General features: G+C 37.5%; 1 pseudogene; it reads left to right on the plus strand.

The window, feature by feature from the left end:
* Positions 1-18806, plus strand: part of LOC129472604 (nephrocan-like) — a 53201-nt pseudogene that overhangs the window by 22843 nt on the left and 11552 nt on the right.

Here is an 18806-nt window from a genome sequence, read left to right on the forward strand (position 1 = left end):
CAAAACATGGCTTTCTTAAAGCACTAATCTGCTGTTTAACAAAAATTTGTAAAGAGTTATAAAAGGTTCATAAAAATCTTGCCTTATGGTCAAACTGATTAAGCTTGGATAGATTTATCTATGACGTTTTATTAAAAATTGGTGCTGATATTAATAGCAATTAATGCAAGGGTGAAATTTGGCCTTCTCACTTGAACAAGATTTTCATGTGATATTAAAAAATAATAAAAGATATTTGTTTGCTTTTTTTTTTGAGATGGAGTCTCACTCTGTCATCCAGGTTGGAGTGCAGTGGTATGATCTCAGCTCACTGCAAGCTCCGCCTCCCAGGTTCACGCCATTCTCCTGCCTCAGCCACCCAAGTAGCTGGGACTACAGGCACCCAACACCATGCCCAGCTAATTTTTTGTATTTTTATTAGAGAAGGGATTTCACCATGTTAGCCAGGATGGTCTCGATCTCCTGACCTCATTATCTGCCCTCCTCGGCCTCCCAAAGTGCTGGGATTACAGGTTGTTTGCCTTTTAAATACACTACCGAAAAAAGAAAAAGAAGAAAAAGAAGGGAAAGACAAAGACAGATTGTTTGGAAAGCTAAGTCTTCCCTCCATTAATGAGTAAAGGTTTTGACTTTCTAAAAATTTTGAGTCATCATTTTGGCTAAATGAATAACTTGGGGTGACCTGGAATTCTAGTTAACAATATCAAGTGTTTTAAACCTTTAACATATTTAATAGGCCCAAAATCAAATCTTAGCTTCAAAATGGTCTTCTTTGGGTTCTGTTTTTTTGTAGCCCGAACAATGTTTTCTTAAAGGTCTCAAGGACATGTTTTCTTCTAGCATAATATTCTGTGCAGTACAGAAGGTCTTTTCTTTTGCTTTTTGGTAACTGGCCTAACAAATTTTACATTTTATCAAAATAATTCCTATGCCATTATTATTGAGTTAGGTTTGCTTAGGAAAAACTGAGATTTAAAAAAAATTAATTAAGGTTATTAGATTCTTGAATCTTCCTGTCATCTCAGACCTGGTAGAAGATGCCAATCAAAATTAACTGCATTAAAGCCTCATCTTTAATTAACTGCATTAAAGCCTCAAAATTATCTGCATTCCTGAGACACAGGGTCAGAAATTAAAGTTATTCAACTCCTCAAGACCCAGGAACAATCATGGAAGAGGGGGGCATGTGAGATTGTAAGGGCCCATTTTGAGAGATAAATTATTTCTCTATAAACTAATCATTAATGTCAAAGGCACACTGATGCAAGACCAGCATATGAGCCCCTGTGTCAGATTAACAAGATTTTCATGAAACATTAGATGACTCCTTAATAAAGGTTACAAAGGTTATAAAGACTTACGGAAGTTATAACTTAAAATCAAGATGAAATTTTATAGATTGTTTATAAAATTTTGGAAAACAAATTTAATTGACTTCATGCTGTTTTATTAGGGCTTATTGTTTAGAAAATTAGTCTCTCTCAAAGAATGAATGTTTTTGCCTTTTTTTTTTTTGAAATCCTTGAGTTATCACTTTGGTTAAATGAATGACTTATTTTACAATGGCCTGTAATCCTATTTTGTAATATCGAGTGTTTTAAACCTTTGGTAATTGACAAACTTTCCAAAATCAAATTATAAATTATGTCTCTTTCTGACCTAATTAATCCTTTAAGATGTTATTAATAAGTTCCCTAAATTCCAAAAATGACATATTTCACTTATTTGGTATAAAAATTACACAAGAAGCATTGTCAAATATAAAATGGTGTTTGATTTTCTTTGGGTTGTATTTGATGAGATATTTGGCTTATTTGGTATAAAAATTATACAGATAGCATTGTCAAATATAAAATGGTGTTCGATTTTCTTTGGGCTGTATTTGTATAACTATGTTATTGGTATGTGTTCTAAAATTATGAGAATTCCTATAATTTTGATGTGACTTAATGAATGTTATCAGTAATAATTATAATTTTTATGTTAAATTATTGTGTGCCACAGAGGTAACAAATTTCCTTGTCAATTGTGTCTTTGAGTGTGGCTGCCCTGAAACTTTTTGCCATCCATGGACAATTACTGTCTTGTTTTGGTCCTCTTTAGAAGATGGTTTTATAGTCCTCTATAAACTCTAACAGGTGCTCTTGAATGCAGGTTTCTGATAACTTTCAAGATTGTGACATCAGAATAGAGGAAAAACTTTCAGGACTCATGGAGAGCTGAAATGTTCATGAATATCAAGCAGAATAGGAATTAACTTCATGGACTAAACTAGTAGAAGCCTGAAGTAATCTTTTTAAGTTTTCTTAAAACATTGGTGATCCTTTGTTTTGCTCTTCAGAGTCAACAACTTGTAAGCTATTTACAAATTTTAACAATTGAGTAAAGTATACTCCTATGAACAAAATTTGGAGCATATTTTTTTCTCCCTACCTTATTTCTACAGAATATGGAAACTATTTGTGAGTATTCTTAACTTGTGACAATACAATTAGTAGCATAAGTGCAATAAGAATCTGTTTTCATTTGTAACAGGACACAATTGGAGAAATGGTTATTTTACCAAGGCTTTTACTGGAATGGTGTGTTTTCCATTTAGGAATCAAACTTATTGAGCCAGTAAAACTCCTTGGAAAAACTGTCTGCTTACCTTTGTCTACACAGTTCCTGTACAGGATTCCTGACCTGTGGTAAGTAAGGAACGTACTTTCTGACAAGTCCAGGACCCCAGGTTTATCTTGGAACCTCAAGAGGAGAGTAATTCACCCAAATCATAGGTATTCAATGGTATAAATACATGACTGGGCTTGGCTTATTCCTTCTATGGAATAAAGTTCCATCAAGACCAATTTAAGAGCCTATTTAGGCCAGGTATGGTGGCTCACACCCTTAAACCTAGCACTTTGGGAGGGTGAGGTGGGTGGATCACTTGAGGTCAGGAGTTTAACACCAGCCTGGCCAACATAGCGAAAGCCCATCTTTACTAAAAATACAAAAAAAAAAAAAATTAGTCAGGTGTAATCCCAGCTACTTAGGAGGCTGAGGCAGGAGAATCACTTGAACCCAGGAAATGAAGGCTGTGTTGAGCCAAGATTGCACCACTGCACTCCAGCCTGGGTGACAGTGTGAGACTGCATCTCAAAAGAAAAAAAAACAGTTATGTAAAAATTAATTATTCTTGCTGCACTGTATACAAATAATTAGGCCAAATGTAATAAAGCAAATTAGTCCTACTATGGTTTCTCTTTAGTAAAAATGGGAAACTGAAGAAAGAATAATTAGGTTTCAAAAACTGTAGTACATCTGTTGTTAGATTCTAGTCTTGCCTAATGCTTTTCAATTTTTATTATTTTCTACAGTTTGGATCAAATTCTAATTTTTCTTGGCTAGAAGACTTTAAAATAATGTTTCCTTTTTTTTTTTACCTTTTTTCCCATTTTTCCTAATTCAGAGTCACTGAAAACTAAGCTGTGCTTTTGTAAAGCCCTGCGAAATGAAGCTAGACAGCTTAAACTTCAGAAGAAAATAACAGAAACCTATTTACATACATAAGCCACTTTTATACCTGCCTACTGATGTATGGATTTCAGAGTAATGTGGCCTATATTGATTTTCCAGGATGTTCTTTGTTTATTGTTATTTTTCTCCCTTCCTCCTCCTATTTTCCTTTCATAGTACATGACACTTCACAACCTTCTAAAAATGAACTTTCCTAATAACTCAAGACCCACCTGTCTAGGAATAAAACATCCTAGCCATGAGAGATCACATGAAACCTGAGACCAGAGATTCATTTTCTTCTAAAATGCTTTCTCCAAAAGATTTTAACAAATTAAAAGGAAGGAAATGTGAAAGGAAAATATCTGTGGGACTAATATCTTAGTGATTTGGCCCCCCAAATCACTAAGCTAAAGGGAAAAGTCAATCTGGGAACTGCTTAGGGCAAACCTGCCTCCAATTCTATTCAAAATCACCCCTCTGTTCACTGAAATAAATGCATATCTGATTGCTTTCTCTGGAGAGGCAATCAGAAACTCAAAAGAATGCAACCATTTGTCTCTTATCTACCTTTGACCTGGAAGTCCCCTCCCCACCTTTCCAGACCAAATCAATGTTCATCATACATATGTTGATTGATGTCTCACATCTCCCTAAAATGTCTAAAACCAAACTGCTCTGACCACCACTCAGGACTTCCTGAGGCTGTGCCACAGGCATGTGTTCTCAACCTTGGCAAAATAAACTTTCTAAATTAACTGAGACCTGTCTCAGATTTTCAGAGTTCACATTTCAAATGACAATTATAGCAGAGAAGCAAGGTTGAAGAGGAGCCTGAAGGATCTTTTCAATATTAAGAGTTTCATTAGAGCAAACTGCTGAGGCCTGCTGGCATTAGGAAATTAAGTTCTTCATTTGTGGATAGAGATCTTCTTTATATAATTTTTTGCATAGAATGCTTTCAAAACCCTCAGCAGGTATGCTCAGAGCAAGACAAAGAAGCCACATCTGAGGAGTGCCTAGACAAGTGAAGCTTTCCCCTCTGTAGTCAGTCAGGTTTCACATCTGACAACTTTCTCTGAAGTAGCTAGAGGCCCTTTCTATCATTATTAAAAATAGATTAAAATAATCCACCCATGTTGAGGTTTTGTTCTCTGAATGAGCAATATTTTTGAATGACAAAGTTGTTTTCCAAATATTATATTTGGGTGGATCAAGTGATAAATGAGTAAATTATCTGTGCCTCTAAGTATCTTGCCATTGTACCAGCATTGTTTTATTTAGCAATAAAATGTTACTGAAACAGCAGTAACAAATAGAAAACCTTCCTATTTTCCCTTACTAGTTAATGTGAGAAGACAACACCTCCTTGTTTCAGTCCCACAAAAATGGTTTTAATATAGGGTCACACAAAATTCAAAGGTTTTATGGCCCATTATAAAACAGCTCTTTGTCTTTGCCCACTAATTCCCTAGTGTCACATTTAATAAAACAAGGAAACTACAGATAATACAGGTGTTTGCAGATTAGCTTTCAAAACCATAAATAACATAGGGTTTTGCTCACCTACAAATATTAAGGCAGCTTATCAATGTTTAAGCCCCTTCCTCTTTATAATTGTTGCTAATGTTTTAACCCAAATTGAGAAAATTTTTTTTTACTGCCTAAGATCTTACATTGACAGAGTACACATTCATAAGATTTTATTATCATATTTCATGGTATAAAGAGACATCACCTGAACACCTACCTACATCTGAGATCACCTGTTTTGGAAGATGCATCTGCTTTATGCTTTCTTTATTTTTCTCTCTCTTAGCAATCCTAACTAAGGTTTTAATCCTAACTGTCCTGGAAGATGTAACTGTGATTCTATGCGGTCGGCGCAATGCTACAGACTAATGGAGGTACCATCAAGTATTCCTTCTACCATCAAGAGGCTGCACATCAGCCACAGAAAAATTCATCACCTCCAGGTAATTATGCCATGCGGCACTCAAATTGTTGCAATCTTACTTTGTGAGACAGTATGAGGGGCAAGTGTTGGGGTGTTAAATTTATTTTAAATAATCATACCTTACATGTGCTAGTTATCAAAGTAGGGTAGTTGAACTAGCTACCTGCTTGCTCTGTACTATTGAGATGGGTATATGCCTCTGGATGTTTATTTTTAGGAAAACAACAAGAAAAGTCAGAATCTACAGTTAATGACACTCTATTTTAATTTTTATTCAAAATATTAAAAACTATGTTGCTGCAAAGTAAAAAAAACTCTTGCTTAACAAAAAATATACTGATACTTTATGTCCCCAGGATTAAGAATAAATCCTTCCAGGGGAAAATGTAGTTTTGTTTATTCCATGGATGGAAGATGATACTTAGAGCATCATCAGACTACCAAAGCGAACCCAGTGTATCAGAAGAATTGACACAAACCCTATGTATCAGTCAGGTGCCAGTGTCTTTGTGGAAACCTATACAGAGGAAATACATTTTTTTGTTTTGCCAAGTTCCTCACAGTTCTCATTCTATGTGCTTTTAATTGTGACTTATTTTTATGCCCACTTATCCAGAGGGCACTGAAAAGAGTGCTATGGATTTGTCTGACTTATATAATATCAATGAAATTTTATTTTTGATCTCTGATATTTTGAAAGTTATCAAGAGACTAGAGTTCTCATCCCAGTTTCCCCCCTAATTAGAGATATGACTATCTTAGGTTGGCTGTTAAAAAAATCTCTGGGAAGCACCTTTATGAAGTAAGAAGACTAGATTAGATAGGTGATCCCAGGCTCCTTCCAGATGGAAAATTCTATGGCTCTCTAATTTTCCCTTTACTATTCACTGCTTCTCCCTCAAAGATCCAAATCCTAAGATAAAGAAATGCCTCTCTGTAAGCCAGGTGCAGAGAGGCAGCAAGTGAGTGTACCTTACCTTCAAAGAGAGACACCATCCCTTTAATTTGGTTAAGAAATGTTCATATGAGTGTCCCATAAACACATAGAGTTTTAAATATGTGGCATGGTATTTAGATCCTGGCTCAATAAACACAATTTTCTTGTCTCCATCTGTTTGCTTTCCTCTTCTAACCCTGTAGTGTCTAACACCAGATAGCCAGTCTGACCCCATTAAGTGTCAATGTTCAAGCAAGACACCTGGTTAAAGGGTAAGCTATTTAAATATTTGCTCTGAGGACTTGATATGCTTATTGAGCAGAATGTCAACTAATCCTAGTAATGATTATACACTGGTACTTTGTAGCCAATAAGATAAAATTATGCCTCTTATTAAATTCAGTTATTGAATGAGTCAGTTTGTCATTGGTTTAGTTTCATTGAATAGCAGCATTGCCACTTCCCTGACTTTAAGCTAGGTAATTATTTCTTGGAAGGACTGTTCACAACAGAAACGTAATAAAAGACAGGATTGTTTTGTTAAGGAAAAGGAAAGTTCTTTTTGTTGATGAAAGTTCTGACCAATGATACTTCTCTTTTAAAAATACTTAGGTTTTAAGTGACCATATCTCACTTGCATAGGTTTTAAGTGACCATATCTCACTTGCATTTGGTAAATACGATGTACATTCTGTTTATTGGGTTTGAATTTACACAATCATTCAGTATCTTCCAAAACTTTGGCAGAGTGTTGGGTTGCATACTCAATTCCTGCCATCCTCATTCTCAATGAATAGCTGGCCTCCCATTTTATTGACAAATCATGACAAAACTTGGATCTCCCTCAGTCCCTGTTCACTGTGTACAAATTTGTCTCCATCCACTTTTGCAAACTCTTTTCTCCAGAGAGGACATGTCTCTCCTTGTATTCAAGGCCCTTGATTCCATCCTTCACACCTACCTCTCTCCAGACCTTGCTCTCTAACTTTCTGCACCCGCATATATTCAGCTGCTCTTTCTTTACTAGCTGCTCTTTACCTGCCTTGGCCTCCAGAGTGCTGGGATTACAGTCTTGAGCTACTACACCTGACTTAATTTATCTATTTTTCTTTTGTCATGCATTTGGTGTCATATCTAAGCTAGCTTTACCTAATCCAAGTTCATGAAAATGTAATGCCTATATTTTATCCTAAGAGTTTTACAGTTTTAGTTGGTACATTTAGGTCTATGATCCATTTTGAGTTAATTTTTGGGTATGGCATAACAAAGGAATTCAGCTTCATTCTTTTGTTCCCTCTGTCCTGTTCTGTTGCTATTCACTAACTCAGACTTTAGTCTCAAGCCATGATGAACTGCTTAACTGTGTTGAGTGAAAGACACAATGAATAGCTGATTACATGAGGTACCAAATGGACAATGTGCTAGGTGACCCAAGTCACTCCTATTTAGACGATTGTAGGTTTGGTTTGTACTTTGTGTCCACATGTGTAAAAAATCATTAAGTTTACTTCACTATTGCCATTCAAATGGATAAGCCAAAGTGATATATTCTCTTCACAGGTAGAAGACAAATGGGAATGTAGTTATGGTAGCAGTCAGTTAAAATGATTGTACTTTACATCTTTTGTGGAAGAGAAGAAGCTTATTCAAATTCTTCATAAGAAATATATAAACAAGGATTATTACTGAATGGGGGGATTATGGGTTATTTTATACTTTCTATATATTTTCCAGAATTAAAAAATTGTTTGTAGAGAAAAAATGTTGCTTTGATGATCAGGAAAAAATCCAACATTGTTTTACAAACTCATTCCTGGCTTGGTTCACACAGGTCTGAAACCATCACTTTGTGTGTATGTCAGTTTCATTGTACATTGGATCTATAAGGAGCCAGAAAAGGGTGTGTTCCCTTTACTACTTGGAGCAGGGTCTGCCTAGGATTGAAACCAGAAACAAAGCCTTTCCTGGGGAAGCTAGCAGGAGCTATCCTGTGCTCTACTTCAGTTTACTGGCCTTGCTTTTTAAGCAATATTGGAAAAGCTGCCTGTAGCCCCAAGGTTAGCTCTAGGGCAAAAGCATTTCTTTCCACATATCTTGTGTGCAGCCCTGCTTAAGCCATGGAAATGGAAAAATGGGTCTGGCAGAATTTTTTTCCCTTTGTCAGCTCTGTAAACCCAACTGAAAAGTTGAAAGTCAGCAGGAGTCTTCCTCATTGTTATGTGGCACCATAATTCTATTTTCTTCAGCTAAAGGATGTTATAGCAGTAAGGCTAAAAATAGATGTACTGGGGTAAGATAAACCTGGGTTAGTAGCCCAACTTTTCCACTAGAAAAGGATATACTTGGCTGGTTATTCCACTTTCTTGAGCCTTAGTTTCCCTCTCTGAAAATGGAATAATTATGCTTATGCATAGGGATTTGTAAAAATTAAATATAGTAAATATTTCTAAAATTATAGCCATTTTAATTAATAATTAAGTGTAATTTCTATTGACCCTGACCAAAAAAAAGAAGGAAAGAAAGAAAATGCTTTCTATGCTTAATAATAGTGATTTAAGAATATGAAGTCTATTTAGCCCAGTCTGTATACTTTATAAATAGAAATCAAGACAAATTGAAGCTTTGACACCATCCCTTGTCCATTCCCAAAATAAATTGCCCATTCTGATCCATGTCATCTCTGAGACTTATTGCATAGTTAGTAATCATTTTTTGTTTATAGTCACTCAGATATAAGTAGAAATATAATACCCAGTTCTTTTTGGGGGATCTCAACAGTCCAAGACATAAAGATATATGTCTAGAGACATTTCTGACTTTATATAAAAGATAAGCCTACAAAAAGGCATTTCAGAATGGAGTGTAAAGAACACTGAGTCTTCAGCAGGTTATTTAACTTTTTTGGGCCTGAAATTCTTTATTCCTGAAATGGGAGATTTAGATTAGATAATCCCTAAAATCTCTGCTTTTTTAAAGCTCTGTGATTTGTGTCTAGATCTTGAGCCTCTTTTGAAAAACATTCATTACAGGCCAAATGCAATAGAAAATGCTTTAGAAAATGGTGTAGCTAAGGAGGAAAGGGGTTTGCAGTTCAACAGACCTTGCTGAAATTCTGAATTCTTTCACATTAAGTTCTCCTAGTCTCCTCATCTAGAAGCCAGTGTTGATAATAGTAAACTTGCTGGGTTATTAGGAGATTGGTGATAATATATAAAAAAGCACTTGGCACTCATAGATACTCAATTAATGCAAGAATAAAATCTATCATTATTGGGACTAGGACTATTCAATATAACTGATAAATCATTAAGAAAATATAAAATGTTAGCAGCAATATGTAACCCAAGGCAACTGCTGAAACCATTATGATTAAAAATATTCATTCATGGAAATTTTCACTGGAGAGTCTCCCCTAATGGAGTAACTTATTAGAGATATTTAAAAATACACGATAATTCACATCACATATCCTCCCAGAATATAAGTACCTATAATAAATATATGATGCAAAATTAACTCACCTTGAAGGTGTTAATCATGTACTGGCATTATAAAAGTGCTCAACTGCATAATTAAGTCAAATATTTAAAAACTGTGAATAGTAAGACACGTGAAATTGTATACTGAAAACTGCAGCTTCATTGAATTCTAAGGCAGACTGAAAATTTTGTGAAGATTTATCAACCTGAAGAAAACATGGAACAATTCCTTTTTCTGCTTAAACATAACCTTACTCCTAGCACCAAATAAAGATAATTACATCATTGAGAAAAAGGCGCGGGTATTAAGCTCAGAGGTTGGCAGGCATGTAGAGAGACAAGGGAATTTGCAAAACACGAAGAAAGTATATCAGATTTGGCAAATATCTAAATTCTAGAGGAAGAGTGGCATTAGGTCTGGGATATATGCATGAATGAACTCTTTGCTCTACAGAGACAGAGGGAGATAACATGTATCACATTTGTCTCTTTATGAATTTTTTTCATTGGTGAAGTGAAAATTGGGTATAGGAAACAGGTAGGCTCATTTTCCAAAATAAAATATAGTTGAAAGTGTTTTCAGTAAGCACATCCTAGTGATAACAGACTGGGATATTTACATTTTTGTAATTTTTAATGCCTTTTTAAAACGTGTGATTCATAATGTTAAACAATGCAAAATGTAGCTAATGAAAATCCTTTGTAATCTTACCCTCTAGATTTAGAAACTACTAACAATTTGGTGAAAGATTTCCAGATTGCTTCAATTTATGGCTAATATGAGATGATACAACAAAGACCATCCTAGTGCATGAATCATTTTGCAATTTGTAAGTATCTCTGCCTATAAGTAAATTTGCTGGGTCAGAGAATATGCAGTAAAAGTTGGCCAATAATATGTGTCTATCAATGCTGCGTGAAAGTGCTTAGAATATTTTTCATACCTTACAATGATGTTATCAATCATAAATAAAAATATTCAGGATCTGAGTTTTAACCCTTTTCCAAGAGATAATTTAAAATAGAATCTGAAGAGAAATCTGAAGTATTATTATTATTGTAATGACAGTGTATATGGTATTTTTTAAACAATATTAATTTATTGCTTTTTCTTCCCCTTCCCTGCCTCCACATTTTTTGTAGCTGTCTGACTTCACCCAAATGTTGGCTTTAGAAGATTCTGTTCTGCTGGCCAGTGTAACAGAGTCAGCAGAAAATGACACCTTCAAAACTCTGAGTACTTTGAAGACCTTAGAACTCTGGAAAAATAAGTTAAGATGAGTCCCTAGTGCTCTCCCAGCCAGTCTTGAAGTGTTAAAACTAAATGATAACTCAATAAATGTCCTACATGGATCAGATTTTGAAAGACTGAAGAAATTAAAAATCCTCGAACATAAAAACAACCTGATCTCTTCCCTCTCTCCCAGCACTTTCTCCTCCCTTGTCAGTTTGCAAAGTTTGATGTTGGATGGTAACAATATGGAGGCCATAGCTGGACCCCTGATACTTCCCCATCTGACACATATGAGCCTGGAGAATAATAAGCTACATCTTATACAATAGCTTCTTTACTTCTCTGTAGTCTTTGCAATTTCTCAGTTTCAGTGGTAACTTTCTGACTAAAGTTCCTATCAATCTACCCAAATCATTGCTATTTTTAGAGATGGAAAGAAACCAGCTCAGAATGGTAAGGTTTTGAGACACAAGACACTTGGAGAATCTTTCCCATCTTTACCTGTCAGAAGACTTACTCTCTTCCATCAATGGGGCACAGTTCCTTACCAATATAACTGCTCTTGATCTGTCCCAAAACCAGCTCCAAATGTTGCCCTTCAGACTACCAGTAAAGCTACAAAAACTTGATTGTAGCAATAATCTGATTCAGAGAGTTACAGCACAAGACTTCCAGGACCTCCAAGACTTGAAACATTTGATTCTGGACAACAACGTTGTGAGTTTCTTCGAAGCTGGAGCCCTGCAGAGGTGTTCTCAGCTCTCCAACCTGGCCCTGGGGCAGAGCCCGCTGTCATCCATACCCCTAAGGTGAGTGAGTATTTTCATTTATTGTAGCTACCGTAAAAATTTTCTGAAGATTTGGACAATTCAGCACATCATATAAGCAAGAGAATTAGAGCAAACGTGAATTATCTGATCAAGGCTAAACAAGGATTTAGGGATAGAAGTTTTAAACAGAGGTGTGGAATCTCCAGCCCTCAAACTCACTCCTGCAGTAACTTTATCTATCTTGTCTATGGGACAATGTGTCCAGAATTGGTTCCTTCTGGTGAGTTCTTGGTCTTGCTAACTTCAAGAATAAAGCCACAGACCCTTGCAGTGAGTGTTACAGGTCTTAAAGATGGTGCATCCGGAGTTTGTTCCTTCAGATGTTCAGATGTGTCCAGAGTTTCTTCCTTCTGGTGGGTTCATGGTCTTGCTGACTTCAGGAGTGAAGCTGCAGACCTTCACAGTGAGTGTTACAGCTCATAAAGGTAGCGTGGACCCAAAGAGTGAGCAGCAGCAAGATTTATTGCAAGCGAAAGAACAAAGCTTCCACAGCGTGGAAAGACACCCAAGCCGGTTGCTGCTGCTGGCTAGGGTGGCCAGCTTTTACTTCCTTATTTGGCCCCACCCACATTCTGCTGATTGGTGCATTTTACAGAGCGCTGATTGTTCAATTTTACAGAGTGCTGTTTGGTCCATTTTTACAGAGTGCTGATTGGTGCATTTACAAACCTTTAGCTAGACACAGAGCGCTGATTGGTGTGTTTACAATCCTTTAGCTAGACAGAAAAGTTCTCCAAGTCCCCACCCAACCCAGAAGCCCAGCCGGCTTCACCTCTCAACAAGACACCAACAGGTGATATCTCTAGTAGCAAACATAATATGAAGACACTGTAAAGATTGTCTCAGTTTCATACTGTATATTGCCTGGATAATCAACAGTCAGTAGGCCTGAGCTTAGCTGCTAGCAAAACAAGGACACCAGGAAAAAATAAGGGGGAAAATATAGTAAGATATTTATAATTTAAAATGCATTGAAGTAGTAGTTATTGGGGGAAAATTAAAACTTTACAATGTAATATTGTATTTATTTTGAATTACTTGTTGGGGACCCTCATATTCTTTTCAGTGCTGTGACCTTTAAAGAGCTTAAGCTGGCTTTGGTTATTTCTCTGTGTGTCTGTCTGTATGAGTGGGTGAGTCCAGCAGGTTGGTCTTACCTTCTGGTTTTGGTTATCTCTTCAGTTCTCTCTCTCTCTCTCTGTCTCCCTCGCTCTCTCTCTCTCTCTCTCACACACACACACACACACAAGCACGCCCTCACACTTGGACAATCTCTTCCCGAATATCCCTCCCTTTATACCCAAACTGCTGCACCTGTTCCCCCTAACAACTCATAATTTATAACTAATGCAACATGTGTTTATATTAATTGATCCTATTTCTTTAAACTTTATGTTCTACATTTTAAAGTAGATAAATTTTTAAAATGTAGGATGAATCACTATTATTCTCTTTAAAATGATACTATGTTTGTCTATCAGTGGATTGTTTTTTTCCTTTCAGCACTTTATTGAAAAAATAAAAGGCTTCTTGCCCTGGCTATTAGCATTACCAAATTTCTCATAATTAATATACCAACTTCTGGTTTCTGTAGAATCCTATGGTACTCTATTTACCTAATTTTATTGTGTCTTATAATATATATATTTTTAAGACAGGGTCTCACTCTGTCACCCAGGCTGGATTGCAGTGGGGTGATGCTGGTTCACTGCAGCCTCAACCTCCTGAGCTAATGCAGGCCTCTCCCCTCAGCCTCCTGAGTAGTTGAGACTACAGGCATGCACCATATCTGGCTAATTAAAATAATTTTGTTTAGAGATGAGTTCTTGCTACTGCCCAGGCTGGTCTCAAACTCCTGGGAGCAAGTGATCCTCCCACCTCAGCCTCTCAAAGTGCTGGGATTATAGGCATGAGCCACTAATTATAGTCCCAGGCTATAATAATTTTTTATCAATAAAAAAGGGAAAATTATCTTTGATATGTAGAGATGTTACTTTTTCTAGTTGAAAAGGGGATTTTTAAATTACATAGTATGGTAACTGTACTCAGTGTAAAACATCAAAAAGTGATGTTTCCAAGAGAAATCAATATTTCAAAATAAATTTTGAAGGTGATTTCAAAGTAATTAATTTCTTTTACTGCATAAGCATGAATACACAATTGCTTTAATTTAATCAATATCTTTTGAGCACTTACCATGTGCCAGGTATTTTACCAGACACTTGGGATACATCAGTGTAATAAAAGAGATAAAACTTCTTGTTGTATACAGTTTAAAATCTAGCAGGGGAAGACTAATAACAAACATAATACATAAGTAAAATATATAGTATTCAGACTATATTAGCTATTATAGCTTACAACAAAAAAGGGCATGATTATCAGGTTCAAGAGTGTAGTGGGTGAGGTGGCTGGTTGCAATTTTAAATAAGGTAAGAAAGGTAACCCTCATGAAAACATAACTTTTTTTTTTTTAATTTTTTTTTTTATTAATTTTTTTTGCATACAAAAACAATAAACATTTTCTAAAAATACATACAAACAAAAAGATGCGTATCAAACATATTAGGAAGGTTGCACATGGGAAGTCGGGGAATAGAAATGGGGGTGGGAGTTAAAATAAATGAGAGAGGGACTTTATATGGATCAGTGATAATAACTCAATCCTCTATTTGACAAAGAAGAGGGAGAAGGAAGAGGAAGAAAAAGAAAGTGGGATAAAGGATCAGAAAGGGAGGAAAATAGAAAAAATTAGAGTATGACTCCAGGGTAGACCTGTTTTGTTGTCATTGAGTTGGTTGGTTGGTTTGTCTGTTGTATTCTTCATGTTTCGCCAAGTTGGCCAGACTGGTCTCGAACTCCTAGCCCGAAGTGATCAACCCGCCTCGCCCCCCAGAGTGCCGGGACCACAGGCGTGAGCCACCACGTCCAGCCCCCACATTGCTTCTGGCCTCCGTGGTAGACCTCCCAGACGGAGCGGCCAGGCAGAGGAGCTCCTCACTTCTACCCAGACACGGGGCGGCCGGGCAGAGGGGCTCCTCACTTCCCAGACGGGGCGGCCAGGCAGAGACGCTCCTCACTTCTTCCCAGACGATAGGTGGCCGGGCAGAGGCGCTCCTCACTTCCCAGACGATGGGTGGTCGGGCAGAGGCGCTCCCCACTTCCCAGACGATGGGTGGCCGGGCAGAGGCGCTCCTCACCTCCTAGACGATGGGTGTCCGGGCAGAGGCGCTCCTCACTTCCCAGACGGGGCGGCCGGGCAGAGGCGCTCCTCACTTCCCAGACGGTGGGTGGCCGGGCAGAGGCGCTCCTCACTTCCCAGACGGTGGGTGGCCGGGCAGAGGCGCTCCTCACTTCCCAGACGGTGGGTGGCCGGGCAGAGGCGCTCCTCACTTCCCAGACGGTGGGTGGCCGGGCAGAGGCGCTCCTCACTTCCCAGACGGTGGGTGGCCGGGCAGAGGCGCTCCTCACTTCCCAGACGGTGGGTGGCCGGGCAGAGGCGCTCCTCACTTCCCAGACGGTGGGTGGCCGGGCAGAGGCGCTCCTCACTTCCCAGACGGTGGGTGGCCGGGCAGAGGCGCTCCTCACTTCCCAGACGAAAACATAACTTTTGATCAAAGACTGGAAGAAGGTGCGGGATTTAGCTGCGAAGCTATTTGAGAGAAAGTTTTCTAGAGAGAACAGCCGATTCAAAGGCCCTAAGGTGAAAACACACTTGCAGTGCCTCAAAATTCTACTACTTTTTATTTAAATAACTTCTTGACTATATTACAAGCCTTATTATTTATTTATTTATTTATTTTGAGATGCAGTCTTGCTCTGTCGCCCAGGCCGGAGTGCAGTGGCTGGATCTCGGCTGGCTGCAAGCTCCGCCTCCTGGGTTCACGCCATTCTCCTGCCTCAGCCTCCTGAGTAGCTGGGACTACAGGCGCCCACCACCATGCCTGGCTAATTTTGTTTTTGTATTTTTAGTAGAGACGGGGTTTTACCATGTTAGCCAGGATGGTTTCCATCTCCTGACCTCGTGATCCTCCCGCCTCGGCCTCCCAAAGTGCGGGAATTATAGGCGTAAGCCACCGTGCCCGGCCACAAGCCTTATTTTTTAATTACTGACTGCCCCAACTCCCAGGGAAAAATATAGTGTATAAAATAAAAACTCATACAACAGGTTAGACAGTAACTATATCATGTAAAAGATGTGACAGCAGGCTATGACAGCCACGAGCAAAATTGTGAACTTGGTGGGTTTTTCTACTCAAGTGACTTTTAGAAAGCATTTTGTTGAGTAATCCTGCTAAGTCTTTAGAGTGGGAAAAGTAGCTTAATTATTTACTCTTGTCAGAGTATTTGTGTTTTAACAAGTGAGTATAGAAAGCACAGTGTTTTACCCCGTGGAATGTATAGTGGAATTGCAAGCATGAGCTAGCCATAGTTCTCAAATCTGGCTTCACATTAGAATTATATGGACAAATATTTTTAAAAAGCATAATTATACCTAGGCCTCACTTCAAACCAATTAAATCGGATGCCCCTGGACTCAGGCATCACTACTTTTGAAAAGCTCCCCAGATGAATTTAATATGCAGCTAGGGTCAAGAGCTACTTTGCAAGGACAATGGGGCCAGTAACAAGAGGTGGGAGTGGGCTTTTCCTGTGAGGCTTAAATTAAGCAACACAACTGTCTGCTCTGTCAAAGTACTTGGCCAGCTGTGATAGCAAAGCTCTTTGCTTTGAAATACCCCTATCAACACTGCCTCCACTCCTCAGCCCTGTTTTGTTTTGATTGACAAGTGGGAAAGACCCAGAAAGGTTTCCCTGTGGTCTTCCTCTCATTAAAAGTTAAAATATGGTTGAGCACAGTAGTTCATGCCTGTAATCCCAGCACTTTGGGAGGCTGAGGCAGGCAGATCACTTCAGCCGAGTGTTCAAAACCAGCCTGGGCAACATAGTGAGATCCCATCTCTACAAAAGTTTTTTAAAAAATTAGTTGGGTGTGGTGGTGCATGCCTGTGGTCCCAGCTACCCAGGAGGCTGAGGTAGGAGAATTGCTTGAGCCCCGGAGGTTGAGGCTGCAGTGAGCCATGATTGTGCCACTGCACTCCAGCCTGGGTGACAAAGCAAGACCCTGTTTACAAAAAAAAAAAAAAAAAGTTAAAACTTGAAACATGATAATATCTATTCCTTATATTTTAATTTAAAAATTTTTATTTATGGCCTTTAAACATTACAACTTTTAAAAATTTGCATACTTCTTCTTCATACACACTATCTATAATATACAATTCAGTTTTCTACAAGTAAACTATTAACACAGGCAACCTGCTACTATCACCAACGATATTTCAGCATATCTTTTCTTTTGCCTACCATCCTCCATTCTACATTTCATCAAGAAAATAGTAGTATATGGTTTTAGGTACACATATATTCAAAGACCTACTACATTTGCCTCATTACACTAATTGAGATAGAAAATAATACCTAACATTTGTTAAGTGCTTACTAAAACCAGCAGTGAACTTAGATACATACAATAATTCTGTGAAGGTAGGTACATTGGTTTACCTAATAATTTACAGACTAGGGCGTTACGGCTTAGAGGCATTCAGAAACTTGGTCCACGTCATAGTCAGAATTTAAACACAGTAGTTTAACTCCAGAGCCAGGGAAGTTTAGCCACTGCATAGTCCTGCCTCTAGGATTTACTCTACTGTCAATAAAATAACTATACTATTTCAAATGCCCAGGAACTGGACTTCAATTGTTGCTGCTTCAGATTTCATCAATTTGCAGCTTAGTGAATAAATATAAATTAGATTATCTCTTTTTATCCACTCTTCAGATAATTGAAATCTAGAATGGCTTCTTACAATCTAATGCAGATAGCATTTTATCTTACACCCAACTGCTATCTACTGCAAAATGGGCTGTGCCCCATTTTACTCTAAAAAGCAATAGCTACCCAAAGAACATGATAGCATTTCTAGAAAATTGTTTATTTTAAAATCAGAGCTACTTTAAAATATAAATCAGACTTATAAAGACAAATTATATCAAAGCAATAAGTGGCTGTCAGAAAGTCACAAAACCAGGATAAATAGTGATTTATCTTACAATGTCATTTTGGTGATGACTTCTATACAAACAAGACAGGAAAAAAATGCAAGCTAAGAACAGGCACAATTTTTGGATACACATCCAAGAACTGGATAATTGTATTCGTTTCCTAGAAAACTTGGCTTGCTCATTTTCATTCTCTAACATTGGTTATGGGACTTCTGTGTACTGAATGGTTCATCTGTAGGGTGGAAAATTAGGATCTTTAAGAAGCAAAATGACTTACCTAAAACCACACAGTGGTAAACAGAATGGCTTAAGTTAGAACATGTCTTAATACATTGGGACTTTTTGACACCTGTTTACTCTAGTGATCTTTCCCAGTTAGGCTTCATTGTCCTCTGCAATGGGAACGAAGTCTTGCTTACTACACAATCCAACAATAGTCTATTTTTCCTTGGCAGGGGGGAACCTATACATAAGAGATTTTCTGTATACCATTTAGAAATTAACCTTAGATAAGCTGGTGTGTGCACAAAATTATATTTTCTTGGAGATTAACTTTGAATTGAATTTAATTATCAAACTGTTAGAAGGCATAAAGTGATTTTCCCTGGTAAATTAATCTACTTTATTAGGTTAAATTTATTCTATCTAAGAAGAAGACACTTTAAATGATTGAGTATTTTTACTCAAAAAGCGTAAGTACTTATGTATACATATTACTGTATAGGATATGATTACAAATATAAAATGACAAATTTAGTTTAAAAAAGAAAACCCCGAAGGCAAAATGTAGGCTAAGGGCTAAAAA

Source organism: Symphalangus syndactylus, chromosome 2 (assembly GCF_028878055.3).
Source record: "Symphalangus syndactylus isolate Jambi chromosome 2, NHGRI_mSymSyn1-v2.1_pri, whole genome shotgun sequence".
NCBI classification, from domain to species: Eukaryota; Metazoa; Chordata; class Mammalia; order Primates; family Hylobatidae; genus Symphalangus; species Symphalangus syndactylus.